General features: G+C 42.6%; 1 protein-coding gene across 3 annotated transcripts in view; it reads right to left on the minus strand.

Moving 5' to 3' along the window:
* The window catches only part of LOC149464671 (uncharacterized), a 132926-nt gene that overhangs the window by 16323 nt on the left and 96925 nt on the right, over positions 1-19678 (minus strand). The gene's annotated exons all lie outside the window — the stretch shown is intronic.

Consider the following 19678-nt stretch of genomic DNA (forward strand, 5'->3'; position numbering starts at 1 on the left):
AATCTGAGTAAGTCTGTATGTGTAATGAACACTTTCAATGTTGCAATATGCATATTTAAATAGCTTGTCGGTTATACCATATATGGCCCTCAGATGCAAGAGATGCTCAAACCTTGGCTTTCTTTTATTGGGGGTGTATAAGTACCCTTAGGACCAACCAGCTTTTGCAGTAGTTGCACAATTTAGAGTTTTTGTTCCTAATATTAACTGAAGTTATCAAAACATCCATGTTAAAGCAACCGTGGTGACTATTTTTGCAGCACCTGGATTTAGCTTGAGAATTGCCATCTTCAGTGGCTATACTTATAATCATATAACATAGCTGCTGATGATCATGTCAGCAATTTTATCTGCATAGAGAAGCATTGTAGCTGCACAGAGAAGCCAGCTACAGCAATAGCTCTAATCATCTGCTCTGAATGGTTGCTGATGGCTTTTTATCTGAGATAATATTAAAGGTCACTTTTGGAACAGTGTGTAACACTGGAGTAAGTATGTTTTATGTGATATTTTTCATAGCAAAAAAAAAAAAAACAAAACATATTTAAAAAAAAAGCAAGCAGGATTTGAAAGAGCCTCAATATTTTACTCACTGAATTTTAGCAGATGTACAGTGAAAAAATTGGGGTTTTGTTTTTTGTTTTGTTTTTTACAAAGAAAAAAAAAAGAAAAGAAGAGGAAAGGCCAAAGTTAGTTGAAGCGTTTTGTCAACATGCTGGAAAATACTTGTTAGCAACAAAGAGCATTTCCTGAACCAGGATTTCACAAACATCTATATGAATGGGTATTTATCTACAAATCATTAAACAAGGAGAAAAAATGTAGCCTATTGCACAAGCCTGTAAGTGATGGACAAAGATTATGACACCACCACATGATGTCCTATTGGCTCAAAACAATAGTTAATTAACAGCAAATATAAAAGTCCCTCTATCTGAGCATTTACAGTGTATTACAAAGGCTCTGTTAATGGGTTAACAATTAGCATTGCATCGCCATAACAACCTGATATTTAACATGTTGTGCTTTTAATTATTATTAGAATCATCAACTTCATTTGCATGCTTCCCCCTCCTCTGAAATCTTTGCTAATGAGTATACAGCAATGTCTATGACTGGATTTACTTGTAAGGAGATCAGTAGTTCAGCTTCCTGCTGAGATTGGAGATCAAACCTGGAGCTAAAATTACAGGCTATAGCTATATATACATACACGTACAAGTCCTTGTCTTCACCCAGGTTTAATCTAATGTTTGTAAAGGTTGTTGCGTTATCAAACAGCTGCTCTAAATGCAGTTATGTGTCAATATGTCAAATGGTTTATTAACTAAAATTAAGATCTGTGTGATCATTCTGTCATGCCTTTTGTCAATGAAAGCAATTTGTCTTTTCCAACATGGTAATTCCCTTTAAAAAGATCCTGTCATGTCAAGCATAGGAGCTACCATTGCTGACTTATTTTTAAAGGTACATGCTCCATGGCTGTCATCCCTACCTCTTTTTATTACTTGAGGAGTTCGTGACCTGAAGCAAGTCATGTACACAACACCTGACCAACAGATGCTAGTTCCAGATCAATGGCTCATTAGGTAGTGTAGCAAGGATGGCATGACAGCTCTGAAACACACAGTTTGAAAAACAAGTCAGCAATAGGAGCTTCTCAGGTTTCTATTTGGACAGATTTTGTATCAAGTAAAACTATTAAAAATATGGGCAATTCAAACAAACATACTAAAAACAGAGGGAACCTATTTTTGGAAGTCTCTTTTTCTGTCTGTCATTTCCTTTTGCAATTCAAACATAACGTGATTTAAAAAAAAAAAACATGTAAAGCCTAAACATTTTAAACAGTTTATTCGGAGCCGCATAGCACTTTCCATGAGGTTAAAAACAAGTTTATTGTTCTTGCACACACAAACACTCCTCCTTTCTACTTTTCCCATTCTCTCTTTCTTTCCCTTCTCCATCCCTTTTTCTTGTTCATCAAGGATAGAGGTGTGAAAATAATGATAAATTATTAACATCAAATTCTTGCAACCATCCGGTGTTTATATTGGAAATAGCTGAGGGATAAGTCATTGTAGGAGAGAGAGAGAGTGAGAGAGAGAGTGAGAGAGAGATTAGGCACATTTTTAGTTTTTTTTCAGGTATTGACCAAAACATATTCAAGTTATAGTTATATAATGGATATGGGCTGAAAGTGCACACTATCAGGTTTAATTTGAGGGTATGTACATCCAAATTGGAGGAAGGGTTTAGGAATTACAGCTCTTAAGAGTAGCCATCCCCCCTTTTTCAAGGGACCAAAAGTAATTGGACAATTGAATATAATCATAAATAAAATGTTCATTTTTAATATTTTGTTGAGAATCCTTTACTGGCAATGACCGCCTGAAGTCTGGAACCATGAACATTACCAAAGACTGGGTTTCCTCCTTTCTGATGCTTTGCCAGGCTCTAATTGCACCTGTCTTCAGTTGTTCTTTGTTTGTGGGTCTTTCTGCCTTTAGTTTTGCCTTCAGCAAGTGAAATGCATGCTCAGTTATGTTGAGATCATGTGATTGACTCGAAAAATGAATGTGGGTATCCTCCTGTGCTTATTGTGGAGGACGCAAATTTAGTTACAGCTGCTGCCACTAAACTCAAACCAATAAGTGTAGACACAAAATTAAATATATAGTGAAGTGCTATAAATAAATCTAGCATATGTGCAATTCTTTAGTGCTGGATATTGCTAGCCGTGCCAATAATAGTGCTCAGTGAACAAAATTGGGATATAATCAATTCATCGAACATATGGTGAAAAACCATAAGAAATGTGAAAAAATCCAAAAGCAATTAGTGATAGTGGTTCTGTAAAAAAAAAAAAAAGGGGAAATAACTTCCCGTGCTGATTAAACAAATACTTATAATATACACTGTATATGAAGACCATTAACATAACACTCGTGTCATTTAAAGCATAAAGTCCATGCAGGTGTAACTGTGTAAACGTGATCTTCACTCCAGTGAAAAAAGAAAAAGATCCTCAAATGGCAGCAATGCCTGCTCACCTTCACACACTGACCCGCACAGGGCCAGAAGGCTAGGTATATCAATACCAGATCCTCTTAATTCTGCTCTTCATCACAGGGACCATGGGATTAAATATAGATTTCTCCCCAGCGCACCTTATCCACTGCATCTCCACTCAAGGCCACATACATGAGACACAAAGCAAGAATCCTTCCATAGTGCAGTAGTGTATTTTATTTGTAAGTATTTTATTTGCGATCATCACTGTTGTCCTCCGTGGACGTCCATGCCTTTTTTATGTTGCTGAGCTCACCAGTGTGTTCCTCTTTCCTCAAAATGTACCAAACTATTGATTTGGCCACTCCTAATGTTGCTGCTATCTCTCTGAATGATTTGTTTTGTTCTTGAAGCCTTACAATGGCCTGTTTCACTTGCATGGACAGCTCCTTTGTACACATGATGTAGATACACAGAAATAGATTGCAAATACAAATACCACACTTAGAATTAACTCCAGACCTTTTACCTGCTTAACTGATGAAGAAATAACGAAGGCGTAGCCCACACCTGGCCATGAAACCGCTTTTGATCAACTGTCCAATTACTTTTGATCCCTTGAAAAAAGGGGGGGTGGCTACTCTTAAGAGCCGTAATTCCTAAACCCTTCCTCCAATTTGGATGTATACACCCTAAACTTAAACCTGAGAGTGTGCACTTTCAGCCCATACCCATTATATAACTATAGCTTGAATATGTTTTGGTCAATACCTGAAAAAAACTAAAATTGTGCCTGTGTCCACATACATATGGACCTAACTGTATATACAGTTGTGTTCAAAATAATAGCAGTCAGACATCACTAACCTGATCAATCACTGTTTTTGGTAGAAATGATATTTCTACATGGCAAATAATTTACTAGCAGGTTTAGTAGAGTAATAGAAATCCAACAGACCCAACAGTCATGACATGCATGCTGCTGATTCTGTGTAATTGAATCGCTAATTGAAAGGGGCATGTTCAAAATAATAGCAGTGTGGAGTTCTATTAGTGAGGTCATTCATTCTTTGAAAAACAGGTGGCAATTATTGCCCTTATTTAAGGAAGGAAGGCAGCAAATGTTGTGCATGCTGGTTACAGTGCATTTCTCTCTGAAATTCTGAGGAAAATGGGTCATTCCAGACATGGTTCAGAAGAACAGCGTACCTTGAGTAAAAAGTTGATTGGAGAGGGGAAAACATATAAAGAAGTGCAGAAAATGATAGGCTGCTCAGCTAAAATGATCGCAAATGCTTTAAAATGGCAATCAAAACCTGAAAGACGTGGAAGAAAGTGAAAAACTACTATTCAAATGGATAGAAGAATAGCCAAAATGGTAAGGACTCAGCCAACAATCAGCTCCAAGAAGATCAAAAAGGTCTTAAGTTACCTGTGAGTACTGTTACAATTAGAAGACGCCTATGTGAAGCCAAGCTATCTGCAAGAAGCCCCCACAAAGTCCCACTGTTGAAAAAAAGACATGTGCTGAAGAGGTTACAATTTGCCAAAGAGCACATTGACTGGCCTAAAGAGAAATGGTTCAACATTTTGTGGACTGATGAAAGTAAGATTGTTCTTTTTGGGTCTAGTGGCCAGAGACAGTTTATCAGATGACCCCCAAACACTGAATTCAAGCCACAGTACACTGTGAAGACAGTGAAGCATGGTTGCGCAAGCATCATGATATGGGGATGTTTCTCATACTACGGTGTTGGGCCTATTTATCGCATACCAGGAATCACGGATCAGTTTGAACACATCAGAATACTTGAAGAGGTCATGCTGCCTTATGCTGAAGAAGAAATGCCCTTGAAATGGGTGTTCCATCAAGACAACGACCCCAAACACACCAGTAAACGTGTGGGGTGACATCAAAAATGCAGTTTCTGAGGCAAAACCAAGAAATAGAGAAGAACTGTGGAATGTAGTCCAATCATCCTGGGCTGGAATACCTGTTCACAGATGCCAGAAGTTGGTTGACTTCATGCAACACAGATGTACAGCAGTTCTCAGAAACAGTGCTTAAACTAAATATTAATTGATTCAAAGGAAAGCAAAATCTTCAAACATTTTTCATTTTCAGTTTATATAGTGAATGTTTGAGTTTGTAAAGAAGAATACAAACACTGCTATTTTTTTGAACAGTCTAATATTCACTTTTCTTCCATTTTTATAAAGGAACAACACAAATTTGATACATTTTTCTTCATGTTTTGATTTGGAATAGAATGTGTAGTGTTCCCAATGCATTTGTGTGTATGGAAATAAAAGCCATTAGAAGGATTTTGAACTTTATTCACTTTTTTCAACACACTGCTATTATTTTGAACACAACTGTACAGTGGGGCAAAAAAGTATTTAGTCAGCCACTAATTGTGCAAGTTCTCCCACTTAAAAAGATGAGAGAGGCCTGTAACTGGCATCATAGGTAGACCTCAACTATGAGAGACAAAATGAGAAAAAAAATCCAGACAATCATATTGGCTGATTTGGAAAGAATTTATTTGCAAATTATGGTGGAAAATAAGTATTTGGTCAATATCAAAAGTTCCTCTCAATGCTTTGTTATATATCCTTTGTTGGCAATGACAGAGGTCAAACGTTTCCTGTAAGTCTTCACAAGGTTGGCACACACTGTTGCTGGTATGTTGGCCCATTCCTCCAAGCAGATCTCCTCTAGAGCAGTGATGTTTTGGGGCTGTCGCTGGGCAACACAGACTTTCAACTCCCTCCAAAGGTTTTCTATGGGGTTGAGATCTGGAGACTGGCTAGGCCTCTCCAGGACCTTGAAATGCTTCTTACGAAGCCACTCCTTCATTGCCTGAGCGCTATGTTTGGGATCATTGTCATGTTGGAAGACCCAGCCGCGTTTCATCTTCAATGCCCTTGCTGATGGAAGGAGGTTTGCACTCAAAATCTCACGATACATGGCCCCATTCATTCTGTCCTGTACATGGATCAGTCGCCTTGGTCCCTTTGCGGAGAAACAGCCCCAAAGCATGATGTTGCCACCCCCATGCTTCACAGTAGGTATGGTGTTCTTAGGATGCAACTCAGCATTCTCTCTCCTCCAAACACCACGAGTTGTGTTTCTACCAAACAGTTCTATTTTGGTTTCATCTGACCATATGACATTCTCCCAATCCTCTTCTGGATCATCCAAATGCTCTCCAGCAAACTTCAGATGGGCCCAGACATGTACTGGCTTAAGTAGGGGGACACGTCTGGCACTGCAGGATCTGAGTCCCTGGCGGCGTAGTGTGTTACTGAAAGTAGCCTTTATTACGTTGGTCCCAGCTCTCTGCAGGTCATTCACTAGGTCCCCCATGTGGTGCTGGGATTTTTGCTCACCGTTCTTGTGATCATTTTGACCCCACGGGGTGAGATCTTGCGTGGAGCACCAGATCGAGGGAGATTATCAGTGGTCTTGTATGTCTTCCATTTTCTAAATATTGCTCCCACAGTTGATTTGTTCACACCAAGCTGCTTGCCTATTGCAGATTCAGTCTTCCCAGCCTGGTGCAGGTCTACAATTTTGTTTTTGGTGTCCTTCCACAGCTCTTTGGTCTTCACCATAGTGGAGTTTGGAGTGTGACTGTTTGAGGTTGTGGACAGGTGTCTTTTATACTGATAACAAGTTCAAACAGGTGTCATTGATACAGGTAATGAGTGCAGGACAGAGGAGCCTCTTAAATAAGGTACAGGTCTGTGAGAGCCAGAAATCTTGCTTGTTTGTAGGTGACCAAATACTTATTTTCCACCATAATTTGCAAATAAATTCTTTCCAAATCAGCCAATGTGATTGTCTGGATTTTTTTTCTCATTTTGTCTCTCATAGTTGAGGTCTACCTATGATGCCAATTACAGGCCTCTCTCATCTTTTTAATTGGGAGAACTTGCACAATTGGTGGCTGACTAAATACTTTTTTTGCCCCACTGTATATATTCCTTTCTACCTGATGCCTTCTTTCTCTACATTTAAACCATAGCAAGGGGTGAAACACATTCGAGAGAGAGGCACCTGGGATGGAGTGTTTGTGCTAGTTCCAGAAAAATAAAGTTGTTTTAAGCCTCATGTTGGTGGAGTGTAGCTCTGAATAGAAATTCTACACTGCTTGGAAGTAATGTACCCCAGAGGAGTGTTCACCCACAGGCTGGAGAGGAAGGTGCAGGGCTAAGTTGAACTTTTTGCAGGACAAATTGAAAAATCCAAACAAACTCAGAGTATAAGCCCTACTGATACTGATATTAACCACAGAATTATGTACTGTCCACCTCTTTGACTTAGTTTCACTTTTTCACTCTGTTATTAGGGGCCTGGCATTCTGGTAAGCCATTCTGACTACCATTCTCCACCCAATGTCAACACGCCAATAAACTGACCTGAGCTGTGGAAGTTGTGCCAAACAAAAAACAAAGAGAACAAAAGGGCTAGTGATTAGCTTTACCTGTGGTCTTCCTGCAACTATTTTCCCCATTTCAAATTTGCAATGAATTGTTCCACACTTTTCTGTGTGGAAGTGACCATCTTAGTAGAGGGCCAAGGCTTTGTTTCCTCATGTCAGAGCTCCACCTTGAAGACTGGTAGTCTGATCACAGGCAGAAGAGCAGTAGAGGTTCAGAAAGTACAGATTCATAGAATGAATAAAGCAGGAACAGGGAAATGCTTGTCTGCGTGTCCCTAGGTACAGCTTTCTCTCCAGCTAGAACAGTGAGCAGTACATGAGTGACATCACCAAATCTCACTCCACATTTCATGAAACTAGGAGAGGCACATATATGATCAAATATGAGGCTTTAGGCAGAGGCATGTGTAGGCACAAAATGTGCACTGCTAGATGTCAGTAATACAAAGGATACATTTTTCATGGTACTGCTTTGTCACAATAAACTTTTCTAGATGTTTTCTACAACATAGCAACTCTTTACTTTTTGAGCTCTGATTCTCTGTAGAAGTGACCTTTTTTGTAAAACTGAAATCTCCCAAATACTTTTTTCTTTTTCTGCTACCCACATCACTGAACCCTGCTCCATTTCTTCTGCAGGTTCCTTCCTGTGCGCAGTGGTTCCTTCTGCAGACCTACACATCAATACGGACATAGTGGGGATGATTTACTAAAACTGGAGAGTTCAAAATCTGGTGCAACAGTGCATAGTAGCCAATCAGTGTCTAACTTCAGCTCGTACAATTAAGCTTTGACCAAAACAAAACTGGAAGCCGATTGGTTTCTCTGCAGAACTGCACCAGATTTTGGACTTTCCAGCTTTAGTAAATTAACCCCAGTAGGTCAACAGGAGTTGCCACTGCTTGCTGCAATGGACCAGGAGAACACTCCTGCAAGTGTCTGTTGCTGTAGAAGACTCCAGCCAGGATTATCTCTGGATCCGAATACAGCTAACCGCACAGGTGGCAGAAGATGCAAGTGTTCCCTTGCTTCTTAACAGGTACAGCTTATTTGGGAAATTTTCACTTCCCAACAGAGACACTTTAAAGCATAAGTTCATTTTTAGTAAGACGTTAAACCCATATACCGGGAGTAACATCTTATTGAAGCAGCAGTCCGCCCACTTCCGATTACCCAATTATGACAGCTAGCAGAGAATGCTCTCCCCGTACCCGTATCACAATTTAAAAACAGCCCGGCTCTGTGGCGTTTCACCCACCAAAGTCCCATCTCCCACTGTGGCAGATAGCTTGTAGTTCTCAATGAACTGCAAGGGCGCTGGTGAGTGCTCTCGTAGTTTCATTCTTCCTTCTCTTCAGTAACTGTCAGCCCGTACAAGAGGTACAGACACACAGCTGTATTGAGAGTTTGCAATAGTCTAACACTGCTGCGGGTGCTATGCTATGCAGGCGCCCAAGATAGAAAATAAATGCACTTTTTTTTCCCATCTGCAAAAGCTGAACTTATCCTTTAACCACTTGGTAACCACGCTATAGCCAAATGATGGCTACAGCGCAGTTACCCAGTTCTGGGAGGGTGTCATATGACGTCCTCCTAGAACGCGCCCCCAGGGGCACGCACCCAGTGATCTCCATGATCGCTGTGTCCTACGGACACAGCTGATCATGTGATGAGGTAAGAGGCCAATTAGAGCGGCCTTTTACCATGTGCTCAGCTGTGTCCAATGACACAGCAGATCACTGAATAAATACAGTTGCCGGTTATTGGCAGCACTTTCCTGACGCTGTCATGGCAGAGATTGGCACTGATGATCAGTGCCCCAATGATCAGTGTTTTACAGTGCCTCCCACCAGTATCCCCTAGCAATGCCGCCCAGCAGTGCCGTTAGTCAGCTCCGCCCATCAGTGACCATCATTGCTGCATATCAGTGCATCATCATCAGTGCTTCCTCATCAATGCCCACCAGTGCCGGCTCATCAGTGCTATCTATCAGTGCCCATCAGTGCAGCCTCATCAACACACATCAGAGAAGGAGAAAAATTACCTGTTTGCAAAATGTTATAATAGAAACAGAAAAACTTATTTTCCTTTCAATTTTTTTGCTTTTTTTTTGTTTATAGTGCAAAAAATAAACACCCCAGTGGCGCTTAAATACCTCCAAAAGAAAGCTCTATTTGTGTGAAAAAAATGAAAATTATTTCATATTGGTACAATGTTGCATGACTGCGTAACTGTCATTCAAAGTGCAACAGCACTGAAAGCTGAAAATTGGCCTTGGCACGAAGGGGGTATATGTGCCCAGTAGGCAAGTGGTTAAAGGCAGTCTAATTAGAGAAGGCACAAGCAGGTGGGTGGGGGACCATAATTCTTTGAGATCATGCACCTAATAGCAAAGTGAATTCAAATCAGAAATGTGCACAATTCTTTTCTAGTCAATAAAAGTAATACCACAAACACTGCAGTGTCTGCTCTTAGGCGTGATTTTAACCTTTAAAATTTAAAAGTGACAGGTTGATGTCATATCTGACACACATCTGTGATAGTCATTACTCTCTATGGCAGAGTTCTTGTGTGAAAGTACTTCTGACAACTGCCGGATCTGAAATTACTTGAAATGATTACTAAACATTGATACCACCTAGTGATTTGACCACATTTACTTTATCATCTGTACATCCAAAGGATTTTTTAGTGAAGTAACTGTCAAATATTGTGAATGCCTAACTACTCTCTGTGACAGCCCAGCTCCTCTGCCCTTCTCTTCGCCATCCAACAAAACCTTTTATGTAGCAGCTGGAAGAAAAGCCAAGGAGTGTCACTTAAGCCACTGCTCTGAATCTGTTGGGGCCGCTGACATCACCTGATAGATGGTGGTGCCCAGTAGATGTCCCAGGGCATTTGGATGTTCACACACTGGTAAATAACGTGCGTAAAATATGTTAAATACACATATAATCTTTTGGGAAGTTTTTGTTGACATGCATGCATGCAATCTTTAGAATTAAAAAAACAGGCAATGTATACTATATACTGTAAGAACTGGTGAGATTATAATTCTGGCAAACCATTTCAGCAATAATGCTTCCACAATATATGGTACTTTCTGCATAATTTCTAAACCAGGTGTAGGCAACCTTAAAGAGGTCAAGATCTACCTGAACAACATGGAAGAAGTCAAATATCACCGGGCACAGTGATGCCTCCTTACACCTGATTTAAACCTTTAATTGTCGTACTACATGTTGTAATTGCATGCATTGCATGGCAATCATGGGTTTAAATTAGGTGGTGAGGTGACAATACTCTTAGATTGTAAGCTCTAACCAGCAGGGCCGTCTGTTTACTCTTGTACTAAACTGTATTGTAACTGTAATGTCTACCTTCATTTTGTAAAGCGCTGTGCAAACTGTTGACACTATATATATCCTGTATTATAATAATATTAACATATTGCCTCCTCGACACCTGTCTTACACGCTTGGATTGCTTTTCAGAGGAGCAGCAGTGTCTGCTGCACTTGTGAATGAGCCCTTAGTTGCATTCAGCAATGGCAACCTTAGGCGTTGTTCACATAAAGTTGGGGTGTGGAAAAACTCTGCGGTTTAATCACATTTTACCACCCCCAATCCCTACCATGTGTACACCTCTGGCCACTGCAGCTAAAGGGAGTGCGGTTGGGGAGGGGGTGGTAAAAAAACTGGATTTTTTTCTACATACTTACTTGAAAATAATCAATTTCTTTGAGTACATCACAGGACACAGAGCAGGCTATTCATGACTATGTGGGTTATATGCCACCTATAGGTGAATGGACACTGGCCGACCAATCAGAGAGGAAGTCATCCCTTATATAACCCCTCCTACACAGGAAGTACTTCAGTTTCTGTAGCAAGCAATGCAATTACAGAAAGAGGGGATAGACCTCTGTGCCCTGTGATGTATTCCAAGAAATGGTTTTTACAGTTAAGGATGTAGAAAAAAAATCCAGTTTTCTTTATCATACATCACAGGTTAGAGAACTATTCATGACTATGTCGGATGTCCCAAAGCAATAAAAAAAATCTGGAGGGGAGAGTGACACTATGATGGCCACCATCAATAATCTCTCAGGACCTACTTAGCCGTCTGTAAAACACTGAGGCCAAAGGCAGAATCCTCTGCGGCTCTTACATCCACCTGATCCTTGTAAATGTGTGATGCAAAACCAGAAATGGTTCTCTTCAAGAAAGAGCTGCCAGCTCTGACACCCTTCTTGCAGAAGTGATTGCCACTAGAAACAAAACCTTACAAGTCAACAGGACCAGTAGAATCGCTCTAATAGGTGCAAAGGGTGGTTTTTACAAAACCTCCAAAACCAAGTTCAGATCCCAAGGACACAAAGGCAATCTGATGGGAGAAGCAATACACTTTACTTCCTGTAAAAAAGTGCAAACCAAAGAGTGAGAGGCAATGGATCTCTGTAAAAAACAAAAAACAAACAGCTAATGCTGAAACCTGGCCCTTAATGGTACCAATAGCCAATTTCTTCTGCAACCCTGTTTGAAGAAACAACAGAAATCTACCAATCACATAGTTTCGTGACTGCCATTTCCTGACCTCACACCACGAAATGTAAGCCTTCCAAGTTCTGTAATAAATGTTCCTAGAGACTACCTTTCTAGCACCCAACAGGATGGGGATGACAGAATCCAATACTCCCCTATCCTTTAGGATCTGGGTTTCAATAGCCATGCCATCAAATTTAGTGACCGTAAAGCTGGTTGCAACATAGGATCTTGAGACAGCAAGTCTGGCGGACATGGCAGGAACTATAGCCCGTCTACTGTCATCTTCACTATGCCTGTGTACCAGGCCCTCCTGGGCCTGGCCGGGGCAATCAGTATCACTGGAATAGACTCCTCCAGAATCCTGCATAAGAGACGAGGCAGAAGCTGAATCAGAGGAAAGGCAAAAATCAGTGAAAACTGGTTCAAAGTGATCACAAAGGCATCTACCCCTGCCATGCGAGGGTAACTTACCCTGGACACAAAAAGACCAAGCTTGTTGTTGAACCTGAATGCCAATAGATATACATACAGCCAACCCCATCACTGGCAGATTTCCTTGAAAATTGCGGGATGCAAAGCCATGTCCCTGCAATCAAGCATCATGTACCCATGTACAGATGCGGCCCAAGCATCAGGTACGCGTGTACGGATGCGGCCCAAGCATCAGGTACGCGTGTACGGATGCGGCCCAAGCATCAGGTACGCGTGTACGGATGCGGCCCAAGCATCAGGTACGCGTGTACGGATGCGGCCCAAGCATCAGGTACGCGTGTACGGATGCGGCCCAAGCATCAGGTACGCGTGTACGGATGCGGCCCAAGCATCAGGTACGCGTGTACGGATGCGGCCCAAGCATCAGGTACGCGTGTACGGATGCGGCCCAAGCATCAGGTACGCGTGTACGGATGCGGCCCAAGCATCAGGTACGCGTGTACGGATGCGGCCCAAGCATCAGGTACGCGTGTACGGATGCGGCCCAAGCATCAGGTACGCGTGTACGGATGAGGCCCAAGCATCAGGTACGCGTGTACGGATGCGGCCCAAGCATCAGGTACGCGTGTACGGATGCAGCCCAAGCATCAGGTACGTGTGTACGGATGCTACCCATCCGTACAGCAACCTCAGAAATCCCCAGGCCTTGAATTTGTCTCCCTTGTTCTGCAGACACACTGTGCATGACTTCACATAAGCTCTACAGTCATGATTCAAGTTGGGCCACCAGAAGGATTGCTGGATTAGTTCCATTGTCTTATGGGCTCCAAAATGTCCAGCCAGTTGTTGGTCATGGAAAGCCCTGAAAACTTGAGACCTCACTTCTTGGGGGTACAAAGATTTTATCATTGTGCCACAGAAGACCATCCTGCCTTCTAAGCAAATCTTGTTCAGGTTCAGGACATAGTGCAGAGGCTTGCTTGATTGAAGACTTTAGGCTGGGTTGGATCAGCAAAAAATTTTGGGACGATAAAATGGTGTTGGGGGGAGAAGGCTCCTCTGGGTCCGGGAACATGCGGGAAAGGGCACCTGCCTTCCTGTTCTTGGATCCTGGGAGGTAGGTTATGTGGAAGTTAAACCTGGAGAAATATAAAGCCCATCTAGCCTGTCAAGGTCTTAGGCACTTGGCACACCTTAGATACTCCAGATTTTTATGATCTGTGAAAAACATAATTGGGTGGCTGGCTCCTTCCAAGAGATATCTCCATTCTTCGAAGGCTATTTTAATAGCTAAAAGTTCCTCATCACCCACATTGTAGTTCCTTTTGGCTTGGTTCAGTTTTCTAGAACAAAAGGCTATTGGGTGAAGCAGAGCCTTTGGGCCCTGGCGCTGGGATGGGAGAGTATGGCTTCTGTAGGAACTTCAGATGCGTCCACCTCCAGGATGAAGGGGAGTGTTGGCTCTGGATGCTGTAACACAGGAGCAAAGGTGAATTGATTTTTTAATTGCTCAAACACTTTTTGAGCTTCTGGCACCAGCAAAATCGTGTATGCTGGCAGGTGAGTTGAGTAATAAGGGCAATGATTCTGGAAAAGCCATTAATAAATTTACAATAAAAGTTGGCGAAACCCACAAATCTTTGAACCCCTTTCCTGCCTGAAGGTGCAGGCCAATCCAGGATAGCAGATACTTTCTGAGGGTCCATGGAGATTCCCTCGGTGGAAATTATGAGCCCCAGGAACTGGATGGACTGCTTTTCAAACTCACACTTCTCCGCCTTGGCATACAAGCCATGCATCCTTAGAGTGTTTAGCACTTTCCTAATGTGATCACGATGGAGTTCTAGTGAGGTAGAGAAGATTAAGATATCGTCCAGGTAGACAATCACAAAAAGGTCAAGGTACTCTCTAAAGATGTCATTCACAAAATGCTGAAACGTAGCAGGGGCATTACATAGCCCAAACAGCATCACTAGGTACTCAAAATGTCCGAAGCGTGTTCTGAAGGCGGTCTTCCACTCATCGCCCTCTTTTATACGGACTAAATTGTAGGCCCCCCGTAAGTCCAATTTAGTGAACACTCGGGCTGCTCTGAAACAACTCGGGCACCAGAGGAAGAGGATACCGGTTTTTAATGGTAATTTTATTAAGTTCCTTGTAGTCATTTCAAGGTCTAAGAGACCGATCCTTTTTTTCTACAAAGAAAATACCAGCCCTGGCAAGAGAGGAAGAGGGGCAGATGAATCCTTTAGCAAGATTCTCATCTAGATAGTGCCGGAGGGCTTCCAGTTCAAGTTCGAACAATGGTAAAATTCGCCCAAATGGTATTTCTGCCCCTGGGAGTAACTCAATTGGGCAATCGTTTAAACCAATTTTGTCAGCCTTCTTCTTATCAAACACATCAAGGAAGTCGTGGTAGGGAGAGGGAACTGCTTGACTGGCCTCTGGTGGAGGTTGGACAGAGAGACATACAGAAGAATTGGTGAGAGCAGGGGCACCACAGTGTTGTAGACAATATTCTGAAGAAAAGATGATTTCCTTCTTGGGCCAATTGATCTGTGGGTTGTGGGCTTGCAACCAGGGTATTCCTAGGATGGCTGGAAACATGGGGGATCTGATCGCATCAAAACAAATAAACTCCTGATGGCCGGAGTAGGTGGTTGCAAGAATAGGAATGGTTTCCTGGGTAACAGGTCCGGAATACGGAGTAGTGCCATCCGCAAATAAGACGTCAAGTCTCTGTTTCTTAGGCAGAAGAGGGATGTGTAAGTTCTTGGCCAATTGGATGTCTAAGAAACAGCTACAAGCTCCTGAGTCAACAACTGCCCGCAACTTGACGTCCCTTCCAGCCACCTGCAAAGACATGGGTGGCTAAAGCCCCGGATAGCTGAAGGTACGAAGGATGGGCCTGGCTGGACTTACTTGGTCGTGCTGGGCAGTTATGCAGGAAGTGGCCCGTGGCCCCACAGTAAAGACAGAGGTTGCCTTGTTGTCTGCGTAGCCTTTCTTCCAGAGTTAGGGCAGGTCGGAGAAGGCCGATTTGCATAGGTTCTAGCTCCGAAGTGTTGATGTGTTGCAAGGGCAGGGCAGGAGCCGTTGGTCCTGGAACTTTTGGCAGAACCCAAGTAGGCCCAAAGGTCTTTCCTGTAGACGCCGATCCAACTGAGTAGCAAGCAGGATAAGGGTCTCCAAGGAGGAGGGAGCTTCCACCCTAGCAAACTCGTCCTTGAGGGACTCAGACAGGCCTAGGCGGAACTGTTACTTCAATGCTGCATCGTTTCAACCGGTGTCTGCAGACCATTTACGGAACTCCACTATGTAGTCCTCCACAGGCCACCGACCCTGTAGTAGAGCATGAAGGGCGGACTCAGCAGTGGAGGTCCTCTGGGGATCGTCGTAGAGGGCAGCCATGGCTTCAAAGAATTCCCTCACTGAATTAAGTGCTGGGCTCTTTTGTTCCAGAAGACCATGTGCCCAAGACTGAGGTTCTTCAGACAAGAGGGAGATCGGATTCAGGTCAGGTGATTGACTTGGCCATTGTATAACATTCCACTTCTTTCCCTTAAAAAACTCTTTGGTTGCTTTTGCAGTATGCTTTGGGTCATTGTCCATCTGCACTGTGAAGCGGCGTCCAATGAGTTCTGAAGCATTTGGCTGAATATGAGCAGATAATATTGCCCGAAACACTTCAGAATTCATCCTGCTGCTTTTGTCAGCAGTCACATCATCAATAAATACAAGAGAACCAGTTCCAATGGCAGCTATACATGCCCACGCCATGACACTACCACCACCATGCTTCACTGATGAGGTGGTATGCTTAGGATCATGAGCAGTTCCTTTCCTTCGCCATACTCTTCTCTTCCCATCACTCTGGTACAAGTTGATCTTGGTCTCATCTGTCCATAGGATGTTGTTCCAGAACTGTGTAGGCTTTTTTAGATGTCGTCTGGCAAACTCTAATCTGGCCTTCCTGTTTTTGAGGCTCACCAACGGTTTACATCTTGTGGTGAACCCTCTGTATTCACTCTGGTGAAGTCTTCTCTTGATTGTTGACTTTGACACACATACACATACCTCCTGGAGAGTGTTCTTGATCTGGCCAACTGTTGTGAAGGGTGTTTTCTTCACCAGGGAAGAATTCTTCGGTCATCCACCACAGTTGTTTTCCGTGGTCTTCCGGGTCTTTTGGTGTTGCTGAGCTCATCGGTGCGTTCCTTCTTTTTAAGAATGTTCCAAACAGTTGTTTTGGCCACGCCTAATGTTTTTGCTATCTCTCTGATGGGTTTGTTTTGTTTTTTCAGCATAATGATGGCTTTTTTCACTGATGGTGACAGCTCTTTGGATCTCATCTTGAGAGTTGACAGCAACAGATTCCAAATGCAAATAGCACACTTGAAATGAACTCTGGACCTTTTATCTGCTCATTGTACATGGGATAATGAGGGAATAACACACACCTGGCCATGGAACAGCTGAGAAGCCAATTGTCCCATTACTTTTGGTCCCTTAACAAGTGGGAGGCACATATGCAAACTGTTGTAATTCCTACACCGTTCACCTGATTTGGATGTAAATACCCTCAAATTAAAGCTGACAGTCTGCAGTTAAAGCACATCTTGTTTGTTTCATTTCAAATCCATTGTGGTGGTGTATAGAGCCAAAAATTTTAGAATTGTGTCAATGTCCCAATATTTATGGACCTGACTGTACATTAATACAGGCATACCTCGGTTTACGAATTTAATTTGTTCTGCGGGACTTTTTGTATAGCGAAAAATTTGTAAACCGAAACGCTGTTTCCTAAAGGAATGCGTTGAAAACCAATTAATCCATTCCCGAGGTCAGCAAAAAGTAAACGCTACTAAAATACTGCATGAGTTGTTTTATCAAGTCATGCGGTATTTTAGTAGTGACAACCATGTGTTAATGTTTCAGCTGTCAGCCGGGTTCCCCACTGCCAGCTGAATGGAAAAGAATTGTCGGCAATTAAAAAAATAAACGGCATGGAGTCCCCCCTCCCATCCATACCAAGCCCTTTGGGTCAGGTATGGATTTTGACGGCAACTCCTACGCCAAAATTAAAAAACAAATGGCATGGGGGTCCCCCCAAAAATCCATTCCAGACCCTTATCCGAGCATGCAGCTCGCCAGGTCAGGAAAAGGGGGGGGCAAGCGAGCGTGCCCCTGAACCATACCAGGCCACATGCCCTCAAAATGGGGGGGTGCTTTGTCCATGTTGATGGGACAAGGGCCTCTTCCCCAGAACCCTGGTCAGTGGTTGTGGGGGTCTGCGGGCAGGGGGCTTATCGCAATCTGGAAGTCCCCTTTAACAAGGGGGCCCCCAGATCCCGGCCTCCCCCATGTGAATGAGTATGTGGTACATGGTCCAGATACTCATTCACAAAAAACAAAAGTGCAGTGTTAAAAAAGACAGGACATAGTCTTTGACAAGTCCTTTATTAAAAGAAAAAACTAAAAGAATGTCCCCTGCAGTAGATCCAATGTCAATCACGATGCCCACCGCCAACCCGAAAAAAAGAATTAAAAATAAAGGCTCCGCTTCTGACGAAGGCTTCCAGCCGTCTGCCTGCTCCAGTGGTTTGACAGTTCTTAAATAGGTAAGGGGCGGGGCCAACCAGGGACATCACCCGAGTGAGGCACCGACATGCACTTCGTATTGCAAAAAAAATTTGTAAACCGAAGCATTATTTTTTAATGGATTTTCATTCGGAAACCGAAAATTATGTTAACCGAGGCCTTTGTAAACCGAAGTACACCTGTATTGTGTTTATTGATGCTACTGTGCCAATTCTAGAAGGTTTGTGTACTTTCCAAATTAATTTGCAGTCTATTTGCAGAGTTTTACCTGTCTTATTAAACCTGTTATAAAACTTCCCACAAGGTGTACTAGTGTGATGTGGATCCAATATATATATGGTTCATCACTGAAGTAAAGACAGAAGTGCCTGTTAATTCCAGCGGCTCATTTGGGGGTGAGTTCTACACACCATTACACCACAACCATCAGCCTGAACTGTTGATACAAGGCAGGATGGATCCATGCTTTCATGTTGTTTACGCCAAAATTCTGACCCTGCCATCTGAATGCCACAGCAACCAGTCTGCCCATTCTCCTCTGACATTAACAAGGCATTTTCATTCATACAACTGCCACTCACTGGCTATTTTCTCTTTTTGGGGCCATTCTCTGTAAACCCTAGAGATGGTTGTGAGTGAAAATCCCAGTAGATCAGCAGTTTTTTAACTACTCAGACCAGCTTGTTGGGCACCAACAACCATGGCACGTTCAAAGTCACTTAAATTCCCTTTCTTCCCCATTCTAATACTCAATTTGAATGTCAGCAAGTCATCTTCACCATGTCTAGATGCCTAAATGCATTGAGTTGCTGCCATATGATTGGTTGATTAGCAATTTGTGTTACCAAACAAATGAAATTCCTGGTACAAAAGTCTTAATTAGGCCATCATAGCTTGGGAGACGCAGGTAAAGATGGGTCAGAAATGGACCCTTTCATGGGAAAAAGCATTCTAGTAAAGGTACTCTAGTTTTTTTCCATGGGATTATGAACAAAGGGAGAAAATTCCTTACAGGGATGAGGTATGATTTAGAGGTAAGCGACTGCTACATCCACAAAAGATGGGAAGGCCCAATTTTTTCTTCTACCACAGGAAAGTGGAAAGGTGTTTCAAGAGGGTAAAAAATGATCTTGGTTCTTTCACTCCAAGGCAATGAGGGCATCAAATTGCAGATAAGAATAAAAATAACCTAAACAGGACACTTAGCTTGATTTTGGCCCACTACTGTCACTGAGTCTTTGGTTGAGGTAGCCCCCAATTTCAATGTCTCAGTGAGATTAGGCTGACAACAAAATCCCTTTGTCAAGAGAAGGAATCCTCTGACAATTCACCTTCTCTAAAGAAAGGTGGAAAAAACAGCATATGAGTCATGCTCAAGTTTAGGTGACCCAGGGGCACTGTACGCTCTAAATCTGAACCTAAGACACAGGGTAAGGGGACAACCACTTTTTGCTAATCCTGTCATCTGAGCAAATGGCAGTAGCACAGGCCAGCACTCCAGATATTTGTGGACTGAAGCCCTTAAGCACAAAAGCAAGTGAGTGCATATTGCAGCTAAATAAAAATATAATATTGCGCTCACAACCTTCCAATCTATATATAATAAACCTATAAGAATGTATATAATATATTTGAATA

This window comes from Staurois parvus, unplaced genomic scaffold, assembly GCF_062004578.1.
Source record: "Staurois parvus isolate SC_StPar_1 unplaced genomic scaffold, SC_StPar_1.0 ptg000149l, whole genome shotgun sequence".
In the NCBI taxonomy this organism is placed as follows: Eukaryota; Metazoa; Chordata; class Amphibia; order Anura; family Ranidae; genus Staurois; species Staurois parvus.